General features: G+C 49.1%; 1 long non-coding RNA gene across 1 annotated transcript in view; it reads right to left on the bottom strand.

The window, feature by feature from the left end:
- LOC142558076 (uncharacterized) overlaps positions 1–16,824 on the bottom strand; it is a 55,069-nt gene that overhangs the window by 20,917 nt on the left and 17,328 nt on the right. Inside the window, exon 2 of the long non-coding RNA XR_012822947.1 lies at positions 5,812–5,921. This is a non-coding gene — a long non-coding RNA (uncharacterized LOC142558076). The remainder of the gene's footprint in view (positions 1–5,811; positions 5,922–16,824) is intronic.

The following is a 16,824-nucleotide window of genomic DNA, read 5'->3' as shown; positions in this document are numbered from 1 at the left end:
GGTCAAGTCTGCTGCAGCAGCCAACACAAGGTGGGTGACTGCGGCAAGCACTGCAGGTAGAGCTCCTTCAACAGCGCACCGTACCCGTCGATGTTGCTGGAGTCAAGGAGTCGTCACATGCTATTGAGCAACTGGAAGGGCGGCGATCTCAAAGCTTCTCGAAGGTGCGGTACAACATATTCGGCTTCAGTTGCTTGTATGCGGCATCCCCCAAACGAGCAGCGATGACGTCCACCACCTCCTGAGCAATCTCAGAAGACAGGTTGGCAAATAAGCGGTGATATCGAGAAGTCTCCGAGGTAATGCCGTGTAGATCGAAGGACGCTTCAACCTGGGTGAACATATTTTGTGGGTTGTTGCGCCAGAACGTGGGCTGGCGATGCTGTAGAGCTGCGACGTCCTGAGGGCACGAGGTAGCGTCAGGCGCAACGTTGCGGCAGGGCGATAGGTAGCTGGGTTCGGTCATCTCGTAGTCCGGAATCACCAACGTCAGGAACCGAGGGGTTGCAGCGGAGCGCTAAAACCAGAGGACCAGCGTAGCAGGCTCTTATAACGGACTAGCACGTCCCGTGCTTGCGCCGCGAGCACGCGCAACCCTATTTTATTTTTGCCATTTCTTCAGGGACGACAGAGAGCGCCAAGCTCTAGCGTCCGCGCGTAGCGGCATTAGTGGGTGCTACAATACCATTCATGTTTCACTAAAATGAACCAAGTGGAAACGCAACACTTGCTTCAGCTGGTTTCTTAGTACGATGATTGCGTGCAGTGGCCGGCTTCTCGGGGTCTTTTTGAAATATTGTGTCGAGCTTCCTAATAGCGCCATCATCACATCATTCTAATAATTAGCAGTCGTCGGTGGCGTCAACTCCCCCAATTTTCGAAAACGCCATTACATAAGAATTACGAGCAACGCACCATAGATGTGACACTGACATAAATATGGTGAATGAGCGAGAAAAGGTGTACATGCATTGCGGTTCTCCCCATTGCCACAAGCCTAAAAGAAAAAGAACATGATACATTAGCCGGATTTGAGCATTCTCGTTCAATAACGCAATGCTGCGCAGAGTCAAAAGCGCGTCAGAAACGAAACTGATGGTTAGTGTCGTAGCGTGCATAGCGGGAATATCGCGGCTAAGTGCACGTTCACATTTGTGAAGCGACACGCACATACGGAGCCTCAAAATGTATCGTTACTTTGGAGAATGGTCCGCTGCCTCTAGTAATATCGAATCAATTATTTTATTTTTCACTATACTGGCTTCTTTCTTCCGCCGAATTTTACAATAACACAAGTGCAAATCATGTGGAGCCAGCCGAGGTTCCTTTTCGCGCCAGCGAACTCCACCAAGAACCAGTGTATCGCCCCCACCAACCAGTTCGCGCCTGTGCACATCGTTGTAGCCAGCGTCTCTTCCAGGGCGTGCCAACTATGCAGCCTCCACGCCGTTGGGGAAGAAAAAGAAGCGCCGAGCAATGCAGATGGGGAAACATGGGCTCATATTTCTCAAATGTTTTCACCCGTGAAATAACCTCCGATCCTCCGAAAACATGTACCAATCGACGTGTAAATTGCCGTGGATTACTCCGGTACCAAGAATTGCACGGTGGGTGGACAATTTCCCATTTTCTGAAAATTTCTGTGATCGGACTGCACCGCCGCTCTGCTAGGCTTAACGTCGACTACGAGCCAAACGGCGCTGCCACTGGAAGGGCCGGAGATGGCGGATATAATTGTGGAAGGGGACGGTTTACCCCCCGGAGGGTTTACTGAGGAAAATGGCTGGAAAACAGCACCTTCAAAGAGATCGAGTGCCGTAGCTGGCCGAGTAGACCGCAACGTACGCACTTCGAGTCTGGCTGGCCACTGCATCAGCGGGTCGTCCAGGTTGAAGACCAGTGGGGATAAATGGAAGAACCGGAGAGTGAGCGCACTCCGGCATGGCCACTGATGCCGAAGGAAGACATTAAAATTGTGCTCCGACCAAGGGGAGGGCCTAATATAACCAAGACTGGGCCCACCGTCATCGGGAGGGCCATCGTTGAAGCGGTCGGGCTTAACCCATCGCGGACCAGCGATGACGTAATATGCCCCAACTATCAGCCGAATATCATGATTGCTAGCACACAACGCGGACAAGTACTAAAAATCAGGCTGATCCTAATTCGAGGCAATGACTTCAAACTCAGCCGCTGCGAAATGGCTCCTCACAGACCCAGTATTCCCAACTAGATGTGGCTCAAAGACATGTCGAGATACGACAGCTGACCTCACTTTTGTTCGCAACGTTTCGGAACCCATCTGGGCTAACTTGCACCGTGACTTTGGTAGCAATCATAATATAATAACAATCGCGTTACAGATTGGACACAAGAGACCAAGCTAATTCCCGGTCGTACACTAGGATGAATTCCGTAAAATCAGAAAGAAAATTGTAATTGGCGAAGTGAACCGCACATCTGGACCGTACAACTAAGGAAGGACGTTGGCGCCGCGACTAAAGAGGTGCTAACGGATCTCCCTATCGACAAGATGTACCGCCGATTGGCGCACCTCATGGAAGCTAAACAATCCCTACTCGACAGATGGAAGGCTCAGACAATCAATCGTAGGCTGAGAAAGAAACTTGCCGACACCAATCGAGCGATAGAAGGGCACTGCAAAAACCTCTCTAAGCAACAGTGGGATGAGGTTTGCAACTCTGTAGATGGCGGAAAGCGAAGCAGGAACCTGGAATCTACTGAAGCACCTACTAGGTGAAAGCGGCACAAAATCGAATCAACGCTACGCGTTAAGTAAAATCTTGCGCGTGGCACAGAATGACTTATCCTAGTCAGAAGTCATTGCACAGCTAGCCCTATCCTATCCTATCACCTATCCGCCGATGACACGCAGCAGGCGCCCCCTCCTCGATTGGAATATATAGGAACAAGCATCCCAACTTCAGATGCTGAGTTTACAGTAGAAGATGTTAGGGTGGCTTTACAGGGCGTCAACGTAAGATCTGCCTCATGGTACTGTCAGTATAACAAAATGCTCCGCCATGTGGATGACGACTCAATGAGTACTTGACACAACTAATTAATGACATGTGGAGGGGTGATGACGCTCCTGGCAAATGGAAGACTGTCCACACTATTTTAATCCCCAAACTGGGCAAGCCGCTTGGCCTCGAGAATCTATGACCAATCTCGCTCATATCGTGCGTAGGAAAGGTTGCTGAACATGCAATACTCAACCGATTAGCTCGGTACCTGCAAGAGCACGATATTTGCCCTCACACGACGATCGGCTTCAAACCTGGTCTATCTATGCATGATGCCACGCACCGACTCAAGGATAAAATAATGAGCCACAAGACTAGGCACACGATAGCAATACTGGGACTAAGTATGGATAAAGCCTTTGATAATATCCCAACGTTTACACTCAAACCATTTTGAACCTCGGTCTGCGTATTCACTTTCATCAATATGTCGAAGCCTTTCTCAGTGGAAGGATTGCCACGCTCAAAGCTGGGGACCTAGCATCACAGACAATGAAGCTAGCCAACCGAGGCACACCCCAAGGAGCGGTCACGTCGCCCACTTTTTTCAATATCTCAACGATGGGTCTCACCAGAAGACTCGAAGACATCGAAGGCACAGAATACATGAGTTACGTGGAGACGACACAATATGGTGTACTGGATACAGCGACGGAGAAGTAGAAGAAATGTTCCAAGACTATGGAAGCGTCACTGAAGAGCACCTCGTTCCAATCGGACTCCGATGCTTACCCAAGAAATCGCAACTCCTACTAGACCGACTTAAGCGACGAGGCCGCAGACCGAGGGGATGGCTTGATCGTAGGGAGGACGACACAATGCTCTATAGCAGCAGCGAAAGCGTCATCCCAAGGGTGGGCTCCATGCGCGTTCTGGGCTGGGTGATAGAAGCCAACGGGTCCAATAATCAAATGATTGTACGTATCGCTAAGGAACTGGACAATGCAATCAGAGGCTCACCAAACCAGTAACTAACCACCGACATGGGCTTGGAGAAGACAACGTCATCAGACTACTTCACACCTTTGTGCTACATCGCTTCGCCTATGGAGCCATGTACTAGTGGCAGAGATCTGAAAGAGTCAAGCTCAATGCATTGTTAAGGAAGATAATTAAGGTAGGTTTTGGGTTACCTATATACACAGAAACTGAAATATTAATGCAACTAGGGCTGCACAATACACTGGAGGAAATAGGCGAGGCACAAGAAAGAGCCCAGTTCATTAAACATCCCCAAACAGATTGGTATACGAATTACATAACTACGTAGTAAACCTAGAGAAATTCTCAAAGACCTGCCGAACAAAGCTGAAAGCAAGCCAGAGCCAAAGCCCTACTACCGAAAGCTGAAAATCAGACAGAAGAATGCTTCTTCGTCGACGCGGCTTTCGTGTCAAACGGACGAGCCTTCATAGCGGTCCTTCGGAACGGCAAAGGTGAAGTCAACTCGGCTTCCACGTGCACCACAGAACAAGAAATTGCAGAAGTGGTAGCCATCGCATTGGCGATTTTAGACCCAAAGAGATCCAGCATCTACAGCGATCCTTGGGCAGTAGTCCGAACATTTGCCAAAGGAGTCATATCGACACAGGCCCTAGCCATTCTCGACGCAAAGGTCGTCAAACTCCACACGATCATCTGGTTTCCTCCTCATATGGGAGAAATCGCCGGTGCTCCCACGAATCTCAACGAATCTCCCCGCAGTGCTGCATGAGGAATTGCCAACCGCGCAGCCACAAGGCAAGACGATTCTGAGGTTCCAGATTGCAGGAATAACCTATTCACGTACAACGAGCTAACCAAGCACTCCTACGTAGGACGCAGGGTCTTCACCCCTCCACACAGTAAACTAAATAGAGCTCAGGTCATTCCGCTAAGGCTATTGCAAACAAGACCCTATCCGAAACCGCTTCTAATCAACAAGATCTATCCCAAGTTCTCTACACCTACGACACGCTATCAATGTAACGACACCACAGATGTTAATCTCATGCTCTGACATTGCTCAGAGTTACGCTGTGACAAGACAACACTGAAGCGTGGTGGGGCGCAGCTCTACGCATTCTCACATTCGAAGAACAGCTATGGGCAGTCCAACGGGTCCGCGAAGCCGCCCATAGGCTTGGCCTTTCGGTCCCAACTTGGGAGTGGCCCGCATCGGTCTAGGAAGCTAGTGCGACCTTATGGACCACAGTAAAGATTTCCACTGATCGATCCATCCATCCATCCATCCATCCATCCACGCCGTCCTGGCAAATTCTAGCGCACACTACATCTATAATGATTCTGTCGAAAAATGTCCTTATTTTACGCTGCACGACACTGCAAGACGGTTGGGTTTGTAATAAGGTGAGCCTAAATTGTGTCTTGTACAGACACGGCAGCTCGACGTGCATTTCTATCAAGCGGCCGTGTTTAGGTCAATAAACAGCGCATTAGACAGATCAAAACAAAGAAATTTCTATGTTTTCGATTGGTGCACATAATTCCCTTTGCTCAAAGGAATTTTGAGCATTTCGCCCTTTAGTATCTTCTTTCCGATGCACCGTTCCTGTACTTACCAAAGCTCGATTTCATTGCAAAGACTACACGTCGCGAATTCCTTGTGTCGCAAGCGTTAATCCGTGAATGTATCCGTATTTTTGTGATTCTCTTTGTCTAGTCATAACTTAAGAGGACTTGTCGAATCTTTATATAAAAGAATTGAGTGCAACGTTATCGCCTTCAAAGCGCGCACAAATTAAGTCAAAAGATTGCCACCAACCTTTCCGTCAGGCGTGCAGTAGGTAAAAGGATAGTCGTCGTCATAGATGCTGCCATACTCTTCGAACACACCATACCTGAATTTCGCCCATGCGTGAACGAAGGCATACGCTGAAATAGAAAACGCGATCAACACTTTGTCAACGAAGAGTCGCGGTGCAGCGCTATTGCTATAGTAAAAATACGTTAACTAGCTGCCTCTCTCGTTTGACAATAATGAATACCATACAAGCATCCCTTGGCTTCATCTAATCAGTCTACATGATATGCTGCTTCGGCTTTTCATTTATGACAAGCAACACGGCGTGATGTTACATTGATTGATTTGTGTTAACGACCTGTACAAAGTGAAAACATTCATCAGTCTATTGTATGCCCACTGGAGGACGCAAATTTCCCAATTCCATCGCCAGACTTCGTCTTTTGCCTTCTTCGAGTGCAGTTCCCTTGGAGCCAATTCTGCAAACGTAATGGTCCACCGGTTATCTTACTTACACGTTACCTGCCCAGATCTATTTTTCTCTTAATGTCAATAAGAATGTTGGCTATCCCCGTATGCTTTCTGATCCACCCCATTCTCTCCCAGGCTCTTAACATTAAGCCTAACATTCTTCGTTTCATCGCCCTTTGAGCGGTCCTTAACTTGTTCTCGAGCTTCTTTTTCAGTCTCGAAGTTTCTGCCCCATATGTCAGCACCGGTAAAATTCACTGATTGTACACCTTTCTTTCAATGATAATGGTAAGATTCCAGTCAGGATCTGAGAATGTATTCCGTATGCACTCCAAACCATTTTTATTCTGTGAATTTCCTTCTCATGGTGGGGATCCCCTGTAATTAATCTAGGTAAGCTACTCCTTCACAGACTCTACAGGCTGACTGGCGATCCTGATTTCTTGTTTCCTTGCTAGGCTATTTATTAACTTTCTTTTTTGCATAATAATTCAACCCCACTCTTACACACTCTCTATTAAGGTCCTCAATCATTTGTTGTATCTCGTCCCCAGTGTTGCCGAACAGGACAATGTCATCCGGAAACCGAAGGTTGCTGAGATATTCGCCGTTGAGGCTGACTACTAAGCCTTCGCTGTTTAATAGCTTGAATACTTCTTACAAGTACGCCGTGAATAGCATTGGAAATTTTATCTCCTTGTTTGGCTCATTTCTTTATAACAATCTTCCTACTTTTTTGTGGAGGAATATGGTAGCTGTGGAATCTCTGTAGATATTTCCCAATATATTTACATAAGCGCCCTGTACTCCTTGATTACGTAATGCCCTTATCACTGGTGGTATCTGTACTGAATGAAATGCCTGTGCGTAATCTATGAGAGCCATATAGAGAGGCTGAATGCTATCTGCGGAATTCTCAATTACCTGATTGATGACATGGATGTTATGCATTGTAGATGATCCCTTCCTGAAGCCAGTCTATTGCCTTAGTTGACTGAATTCCAGTGTTGCCCTTATTTAATTGAAAATGATGTTCGTGAACATTGTCACGGCCTAGTCGGAGACGGGAAAGCCGATGTAGAGGATGTATAAAAGTACTTTATCAGAGCAGTGAACGCGATGTCGTTGTCGTCTGTTTTCCTACCCGCGCGCTACTTCAGCGTCGTTTTCATCGCCTGGTACATACCCGCGGCGACCATGTAGCATGTGGCATTTGCCCCGCCTTTTAAAAAAAGGCATCGTCCCGATGCCACAACCTCCGCAGGCAGTGCACAGATGGTGCAAAGTTGAAGCCATTAGCAAAAGTATGGATTCATACGAAGCACGTGCACAACCTCGGGCAGATGCCGCCGGCGTTTGGGGCAGTTATGACTGTCGGAGACAACTTCATAATTCACATCACTGATGCGGCGCAGAAAAGTGTACTGCCCGAAGTATTGACGCAGGAGCTTCTCACGTAGCCCCCGACGACGAATAGGAATCGAGACCCACACCTGAACCCCGACGTTGTACGGGACGGGTCTGTGCTGAAGATTGTAGTGCCTGGCATCGTAGTCCTCTTGTTCTTGGATTGGCAAACACGCAAACTTTCTGGCTTCCTCTGCGCGTTGCGTAAACTCCTCGGCAGCAGTCTAGTCGTCACCGCACCCGTGCTGCAGCATCGCCTCCAACATTGTTGTCAGTTCCCGGCCGTAAACAAAGTTCAAAGGTGTCACGCGAGTTGTCTCTTGGCGAGCCGTGTTATACGCAAATGTAACATATTGCCACATGGTGTGGCGATCGGCGCAAGCCGCTCCGACAACCTCGCCACCGTATTTCGACGACCGCCGAAGACGCGCGAGGAAATCAGAGGTTTCGCGAGCACCCGGTCGACGACCGCTGTGCTACCACAGCGGCGAAGCTGATCATGTGTATCGGGAGTGCGCCTACCGACGACTCAGACTGTGGGTTTTTTCTATCGATTCACCTCGACCTAGGCTCGGCCAAAGACCACCCGACATCGCATAATTGCTCGAACAGCAGCGCATACCGGGCTCATCGCAGCGGCAGTCACGCTCACCCTCAACGCGGCGATATTTCCCTGCTAGCGATACCACCTCGAGGACGACGCAAGCGCGATTACCAAGTCCACGCCGGGGAAACTGATGTCAGCGGCCTTGCGAGGCGAGGCCGCTGATACTCGTCGCGCTCAAGACCTCGTATCGTGCCGACCGCAGAATAACGAAAACACGATGACGCCAGAACCAGTTTCCGCGAACAAGATTTCACTGGACATACCTGTGTTGATCGACGGCCGAACTTGTAGATACCGGCGCCGATTACTCTATTCTTAGTGGAAAACTGGCGAGCGTTCTGAAAAAAGTTACCTTGCCCTGGAATGAGGCACCAGTTCGTACGGCAGGTGGCCACGTCGTCACACCGTTTGGCCTGTGCACGGCCAGAGAAGAAATTCGCGGTGCGGCTTTTCTCGCCACTTGTCTGGTTCTACGCAAGTGTTCCCGCGATTTAATCCTTGGGATGGACTTCCTCCGGGAATATGGCGTCATTATTGACCTCCACGAGCGCTGCATCACTTTCTGAACACAAAGGGCAACACCGACTGACAATGAAGGTTTCCGACGCTTCCTGGGCCTTTGCGCATACTCCCGGCGTTTCATAGAAAATTTTTCGGAGATGGCGGAGCCGCTGAATTGCCTCACGAGAGACGATGTATCGTTTGTCTGGTCCTCAGAGCAAGAGACTGCTTTCACCGAGCTTCGACAGCGTCTGGTGTGAGCACCAGTTTTGGCCCACTTTGACGAGGAGGCGGACACGGAAGTTCATACAGACGCCAGTAACGTTGGTCTTGGTGCGGTGCTTGTACAACGGCAGGAAGGTATTGAAAGAGTGATCGCCTACGCAAGTCGCACACTATCGCGTGCAGAGACCAACTACACCACCACGGAGAAAGAGTGTCTTGCCGTTGTATGGGCGCTGACCAAATTTCGACCTTAACTTTACGGCCACCCATTCAAAGTTGTAACTGACCATCACTCGTTATGCTGGCGTGCAAATCTACGGGACCCTACTGGACGATTGGAACGGTGGAGCTTACGTTTGCAGGAGTACGACGTGACCATCGTGTACAAGTCGGGCCGCATACAACAACACGCTGACGCACTCTCGCGCCTTGCCTTGCACTGCCCGTAAAGTGCAACCGCCTGTATATTGATTCAGCTTGTATACTCCAGCAGGGTATACGCGACAATTTGGTAAAATCTCCTCCCTGTTCTTGTGGTCGACGTCGATGTACATACTCATCATGTCTGCCAGAGTCTTATTCTTGTTATAACGTTCTGTCAGCCCATTGGTTTGGGGATGACAAGCCGTGGTCTTAGTCGCAAAACAGTATCCAGAAGCGCGGCCGTGAACGCAGTACCTCTGTCTGTTATGACAACTGCGGAAGCGCCATGCCTTAGGATGGCGGTTTCGACAAAAAATCCCGCTGCTTCTGCTGCTGTTACCCGTTCAATAGCACATGTTTCGGCGTATCCAGTAAGATAATCTGTGACAACGGTTATCTTTCTATTACCGACAGCAGACAGTGAAATCGGACCTACAAGGTCTAAGCCTATTTGCTTTAGCGGCGCTTGCGGGGTCTGAACAGGATGCAGCAGTCCAGCGGCCTTGCCGGGTAAGGCTTTGCGGCGCTGGCCGCAAGTCTGGATGTAACGTTTCACGACCGCGGCAAGTCTCTGCCAGTAGTACTTTAGCCTAATTCTTGCCAATGTGTGGGCGTAGCCAAAGTGAGCACAGGTTGGCTCGTTGGGACAGGCATGTAGGACTTCGTCACGAAGAAATACGGGATTGACGAGTAGGTATCTGGTGCCACTTATTGAATAATTCATTTCATAGAGAACGTCGTGGCGCAAGCTAAATGAAGGCAGCCCTCTGGCAAATAACCTTGGCACGATGCTGGTCCTTCCCTCTAAGTAACTGATAAGAGGAAACAGTTCTGCGTCCTCGCGTTGCTGGCGTGAAACTCATCACTGACACCGTTGTTTCACCGTTGTCATCACTGACAACGGTGAAAGACCGACCATACAAATATGGGCGAAATTTCAAGACGGCCCATACCAGTGCGAGACATTCTTTTCTGTAGCGCAGTAGTTAGCCTCCGTTCATGATAACGTCCTGATGGCGTAAGCAATCACTCTTTCGGTGCCGTCCTGCAGCTGTACAAGCACTGCGCCAAGGCCGACATTACTCGAATCGGCATGAAGAATCGTCGGAGCGTCTTCGTGAAATTGTGCGAGCACAGGAGGCTTCTGGCAGCCGTTGCCGTAGGTCGCGAAATGCCCGTTGCTGGTCTTCGCCCAACACGAAGGGAACATCTTCTCTGGTAAGATGAGTTAATGGCCATGCGATGCGCGAAAATTCCGCAATAAACCGTCGGTAGTAGGCCCAAAGGCGCAGAGAACGTCACACGGCCTTTTTATCGGATGGTGTTGGGAAATTAGGGACGGCAGAGATTTTATCAGGGTCAGCTCGGACACATTCACAGCTAACATTATGATCGACGAATTGAAGTTCTTCAAAACAAAAATTGCACTTTTTCAGATTTCAAGTTTAGACCAGCTCAGAGTATTGCTTCAAATACCGCCTTTAGTCTTTGCAAGTGTTCCTCGAACGTGGCGGGGAAGACAATCACGTCGTCAGGGTACACTAGGGAGGTTTGCCATTTGAGGCCTGAGAGTACCGTGTCCATTAGTCGTTGAAACGTTGTTGGCGCAGAACATAAACCGAAAGGAACACCTGAAATCCTAAAGTCTGTCGGGCATCACAAAAGCGGTGTTCTCACGGTCTCTCTCATCAACTTCTGTTTTCCAGTAGCCGCTTTTCAAGTCCATCGATGAAACGTAACGTGCGTTTCGTAGCCTGTCGAGTGAATCATCGATACGCGGTAGCGGATAAACGTCTTTCTTTGTGAAATGGTTGAATCTTCGATAGCCGACGCAGAAGCGCAGGCTACCGTCCTTCTTTTTCACCAATACGACAGGTGATGCCCAAGGAGTCTTGGATGGCCAAATAACCCCGTCCTGAAGCGTCGTCTTCACTTGTGTTCGTATTGCCTCGCGCTCTTTCAGCGCTACACCATAAGGACTATACCGAATTGGTCTGGTGTTGACTTCGGTGACAATACAGTGCTTAGGGGGCGGCGTCTGGCTAACTCGTGCCGTAAATGGGAAGCAGCTCTTGAACTCATCGATGAGCTCATGAAGGCTGTTGCGTTCGACGGGTGATAAGGTGGGACTGACATCGGCTACAGGGGCAGGCATAGCCAAGGTGGACGCCGCATGCTGCACTGAGAGGCTGTCTTGTATTGGGGGAAATTTCTCTAAGTAAGCAACAGCCGCGCCTTTAACGATGTGTCGACGTTCCCTGCTAAAATTCGTCAGTAGGAGTTCAGCATGTCCATCGAGTACATTAATTGCGGCCCTGCCGATGAGAACGTTTTGACTCAGTGCCAGTGCGTCGATGTGTTCAGCGTCGCCAGACCCTGTGTGAAAGTTGTCGCAGATTACAGGCACGAGGGAACAGCTTCGCGGTGGTAGCGGGACGTCGTCGTCGGCGAAACATAAACGGGGTCGCTGGTGTTCCGTAGGGTCGACGTCGTCTGAGCTCGTAGAATATGTAATGACGAGGTTTTGGACGTTAATCACTGTACTATACTGTCTCAAAAAATCCATTCCCAATATACTTTCCTTGCAGCACTCAAAGAGAAGGACGAGGGTGGCGACGAAGGCTGAACTGGCGATTACTATTCTGGCTGTGCATTTTCGAATCGGCGTCATCAATTGGCCGCCGGCAGTTCTGATGTTGGGCCCGGTCCACAGCGTCTTCACTTTTCTCAACCTGTTGGCCAGCTTTAGACTTTTCGAATAATGTGGACCAGTATCGACGAGGGCGGCCACTTGGTGGCCGTCAGTGCGGGCGACAAGATCAGCACTCACAGCGTCGGTTACAAGGGGGTGCGGTTGGAGTCGTCGGAGTTTTATAGTCGTCGATCGTCGCCGATAGGGGCTCTTGGAAAGCTAGGCGGTTTGCAACCTCATCCCCGCAGATCGCTGCCTTCTAGTCTCCCCGGCGTGGGCTAGGGGACCACGCCCCTAGAGGCGTGAGGAAAATCGCGAGGGATCGGTGGGGTGTAACGAGCCGAAAATGGCGAACGCGATCAAGGCGTCGTTGAATCTTCCGGCCGGGAGTTCGTAGAATTGCTGTCACAGGTACGTGCAGCATCAAAAAGAGGGTAATTGCAGTTGGGAAATCTTGGATACCCGGCTGCGCGGTAGTGACACGCGTGGTAAACATATCCTGCTTCGCCACCCATGGGAGCATAGGAGGCGGCGGTCAGCAGTGTGCCAAAACTCGGTCTTTTCGAAGCGGGTAGACGGCAGGGGATTCGCCGTAAGACCCAGGCGGAGTGATCGGCTATTGGCGATACGCCGTAGCTGGCGGAGGCTGTCGAATAGGGTCGGTGGTGGCGGTGATGGCTGCATCGTAGTGGTTGACGGTGTCAGCAGCATCGAAATGGCGGGAGGTGCACGACAAACAGCTTCTGCGCTGCTATTCCACCTGCTATTCCGGCGACGAAAAGGCCTGTCGAACTTCCTTCTGAACAATATCAGCGACAGAAGCCACCGCTGGGGCCTTGGGAGAAATTCCGAGCTGCCTGATCTCCTCTCGTACAGTTGCTCGGATGACTTCACGCTGAGACGCGCCGCAGTTCTCAGGTAGCATTGAAGCATTCCTCGAAGAGTTCTTGCGGTCATATTGGCGGTACCGCTGCTGTAGTGCGCGTTCGATAGCGTTGGGCGCCTTAGTGAATTCGGCCATTGTCGTCGGTGGATTCCTCACGAGTCCGGCAAACAGTTCCTCCTTCACTCCGTGCAAGATATAGCGTAACTTCTTTTCTTCAGCCATCTAAGGGTCTGCTCTGCGGAAAACGCGGGCCATATCTTCTGCAAAAATGGCAACGCTCTCGTTTGGTTCTTGAATACGGGATTCGAGAAGGCGCTGCACGTTCTCTCTTCTGGTGCTACTAGTGAATGTGTCTAGCAGCTGGTTGCGGAAGCCATCCCATGTGGTGAAACTCCTCTCCCGGTTAGCTAACCACGTCCACGCACTGTCCTGAAGAGCAAAATAGACATTAGCCAGCTTTTTCTGGGAGCCTCAGTCATTATAACTGGGGACACGCTGGAATTGGTCCAACCAATCTTGGACATCTTCAAAAGCATCACCATGGAAACTTTCTGGGATCTTAGGATTCTGCGGTGTAAGCTACAATGTAGTTGCAGTGGCCATGGCGGAAGTAGGTAGACGCGTTCCTGCAGGGTCCTGCAAAAGATTGAACTCGGTGGTCAGGCCTAGCAGGTGGCGACTGCACCGGTGAACAGGGGTTTTGACGAACGAAGGTGATGCCGCGTTCGATGTATGGCTCCGTGAAGGAGTGCCAACCATGAGGCAATCCTACCCCTCACCTCCACCAGTGTCACTAGTAGAAGACGGGAAAGCCGGTGTAGAGGACGTATAAAAGCACTTTATCAGAGCAGTCAACACGACGTCGTTGTCTTCTGTTTCTTTTTCTACCCGCGTTCTACTCCAGCGTCGTTATCATCGCCTGGCACATACCCGCGTCGACCATATAGGATGTGGCAACATTTTATATAATACTGGAAGCAAGCTAATAGACCTATAATAGTTCAATTCTTTTTCTACTTTCTTGAGGATTAGTATAATGTTTGTATTGTTCCAGTTCTCTGGCAGCGTTGAACTCGTGAGACAGTTCGTATCAAGGGCTACCAGTTTTCCAAGCATTATGTCTCCTCAATCTTAGCATAAATCGGCTGTTATCCTATTCATAATGGGAACAGCGCGAACAAGACGACGACGGAGTGAAAGGACACAGGACGAGCGTTGACTCACAACTACGTTTACTGAAGCACCCATCAGGTATATAGCGACACAAGCGATCACATGGTCAATCGAGGAACGCAAAACCGGGACACGTGTATACCAAGCAAATGTTATCGTATCGAGCTGTCTAGGTACGTTAATTTTTGCTGAGAAAGCGCGATCGAAGGATGGCTAATGCACCACGGGCCCTAAGCATACTGATGCATCCATCAGATTAGTGTGGACGCAGCCCACATTGACCAAAAGGACACGTGGTGCATTAGCTAGCCTTCGATCGCGCTTCCTCAGCAGGAATTGACGTACCTAGATAGCTCGATACGGTAACAGATGCCCTGCATACACGTTGCCCGGTTGTGCCTTCCTCGAATGACCATGTGATTACTTGTGTCGCTATATACCTGATGTGTGCTTCAGTAAACGTAGTTGTAAGTCAGCGCCCGTCCTGTGTCCTTTCGCTCCATCGTCGTCTTGTTCGCGCTGTTCCCGTTATGAATGTATACCAACTCGCCCAACTTTCCAATTTAGTGTTATTCTATCGTCTACTGCCGCCTTTTCCCTTTTCATGTCTTTCAAGGCCCTTCTAACTTCATCACTAATGATACAAGGAGCCTCTATGACCTCTTCAATGCTACTTCGAGTGGAGGTGTTGGGGCTGTTCTGGGTACTGTACAGGGCAGTGTACTATTCTTCCGCTGCTTTTACTATATATTCGAGATTGCTGATGACATTAACCTGCTAATCTTTCAGTGCATACATCTTGGTTTGTATTTTGCCTGATTCTCACTGATTTCATGCTGCGTCCATTTTTTACTGCTTCCTCAGTCTTACTCACGTTATAATTTCAAGTATTCCTTACTTTCTCCTTGTTGATCAGTTCTGACATCTCTTGAGTTGGACCCTTTCATTCTTTGTGGTTTCTTTATTGTGTCCTTTGTTACATGGGAGAGCTTACCCACTGTTTGCATTGGTGCGTTAACTCCCACTTCAAATGCCACTTCTGAAGCCAGCCTAGTTACCGTTTCATTCATTACCTCTATGTCATCTTCATCTCTCTGTTCTAAGGCTCCATATTTGTTTGCCAGGACCTGCCTGAATTTGTCCGCTTTTACCCTTATTCAGTCTAGGTTGGCCTGTTTTTTTTCTGACCGATTTTACTCTTTCTCTCTTCAAATCGAGGTGAATCCTAGACCTCACTAAACTATGTTCACTGCACGCAACCATACCTAACACTTCTACATCTTGCACTATGCTGGGATCGGTAGAAAGCATGAATCTATTTGATTGCCTTGTTCCACCATTAGGGTTTTTCCAACTACACCTTCTGCTGCTACTCTTCCTACAGAAGGTGTTCATTAGCCGCAGCTTATTCCTTTCCGCGAATTCTGCTGGCATCGCTCCTATAGTGTTTCTAGAATCGATGCCGTAGTTGTCAGTTGCTTGCTCATCAGCCTATTTTTCCCCCACTTTTACATTGAAGTCGCCCATCACTACACTGTACTGAGTTTGCACTTTTCTCTTGGGTAATTCAACATCTTCATAAAACTAATCTATTTCATTATTATAATGACTGGAGGTGGGAGAGTAGATTTCTACTACCTTTATTCTATACCTCTTACTAAGTTTTATTGCTACTACTTCTACTCTCTCATTGTTGGTTGAGAATTCGTCAATGTTGCCCGCTATGTCCTTAATGATATCCTACGCCGTAAAGCTTCCTATCTGGGACCCCTCTACAGAAGAGTATGTGGTCATAAGTCAGTATTGTATAAGCCTCACCAGTTCTTCTAACCTCACTAAGGCCAATGATACTCCAAACAATGCCTGATAGCTCCTAAAAACGTCCTCCTAAGCTAGCATCACTCCAGAGCTAAGGTGTTACACGTTGCGAGGGTCAGTTTTCTTTGGTGGGCTGTCCAGGTACCGAAATTCATAGCACCCTCTTCTGCACCACAGCTCTAACCACAGCGTTGGTCAGGTGCTGCGCAGCTTCTGGGGACTGTGGGCCATTGGCTGATCGAATGAGTTATTTGCGAGCGAGTGACCGAATACTGCACCATAGAGGCCAATTCCTGTACTGGTGAGGGATTGTATTTTGTGGAAGCTTAGTTGGTGTTCCTAATTTGGTTGTACCTGGATTAGCATAGCCCCACTGGGCCTCGGCATCTTTTGCCGGCGTCAGACGCCACTCGAAGCCTAGAGATGTAGTGCACTGGAGGAAGCGAATTCGAGATTACCACCTTCAGATTAAAAAATAACCGAGGATTCGAACTCCTGAAGTTGGCAACCAAGCAACCGAGATAGCTGAATCAGATAATACTGTAGGCGGCGAGGCCCCGTTATCTCTGAGAAGTCCAGCCCAGCGGAGCCCACATGCCTAAAATCTACGTTGATTTATGCATCTATTCACGCATTAAGTTCCCCGAATACGTGTGTGAGGTATGCATAAGAAAACTCTTATGTGTGTATGCTTACGAAGGGATTAACAACAAGGCCATCTCAGCATTTATACCCGAAGGATGAATACTAAGACAGATGCCAAGAATTTGTACTTTTCATATTATTTGTAGAGTTTTCAGTAAAATGTCCCTAGCGTAAGTCCAATCCCTT

This window comes from Dermacentor variabilis, chromosome 9 (genome assembly GCF_050947875.1).
Source record: "Dermacentor variabilis isolate Ectoservices chromosome 9, ASM5094787v1, whole genome shotgun sequence".
Lineage (NCBI taxonomy): Eukaryota > Metazoa > Arthropoda > Arachnida > Ixodida > Ixodidae > Dermacentor > Dermacentor variabilis.
The sequence above is the reverse complement of the archived record's forward strand: the minus strand, read 5'-3'. Positions and strand labels throughout refer to the sequence as shown.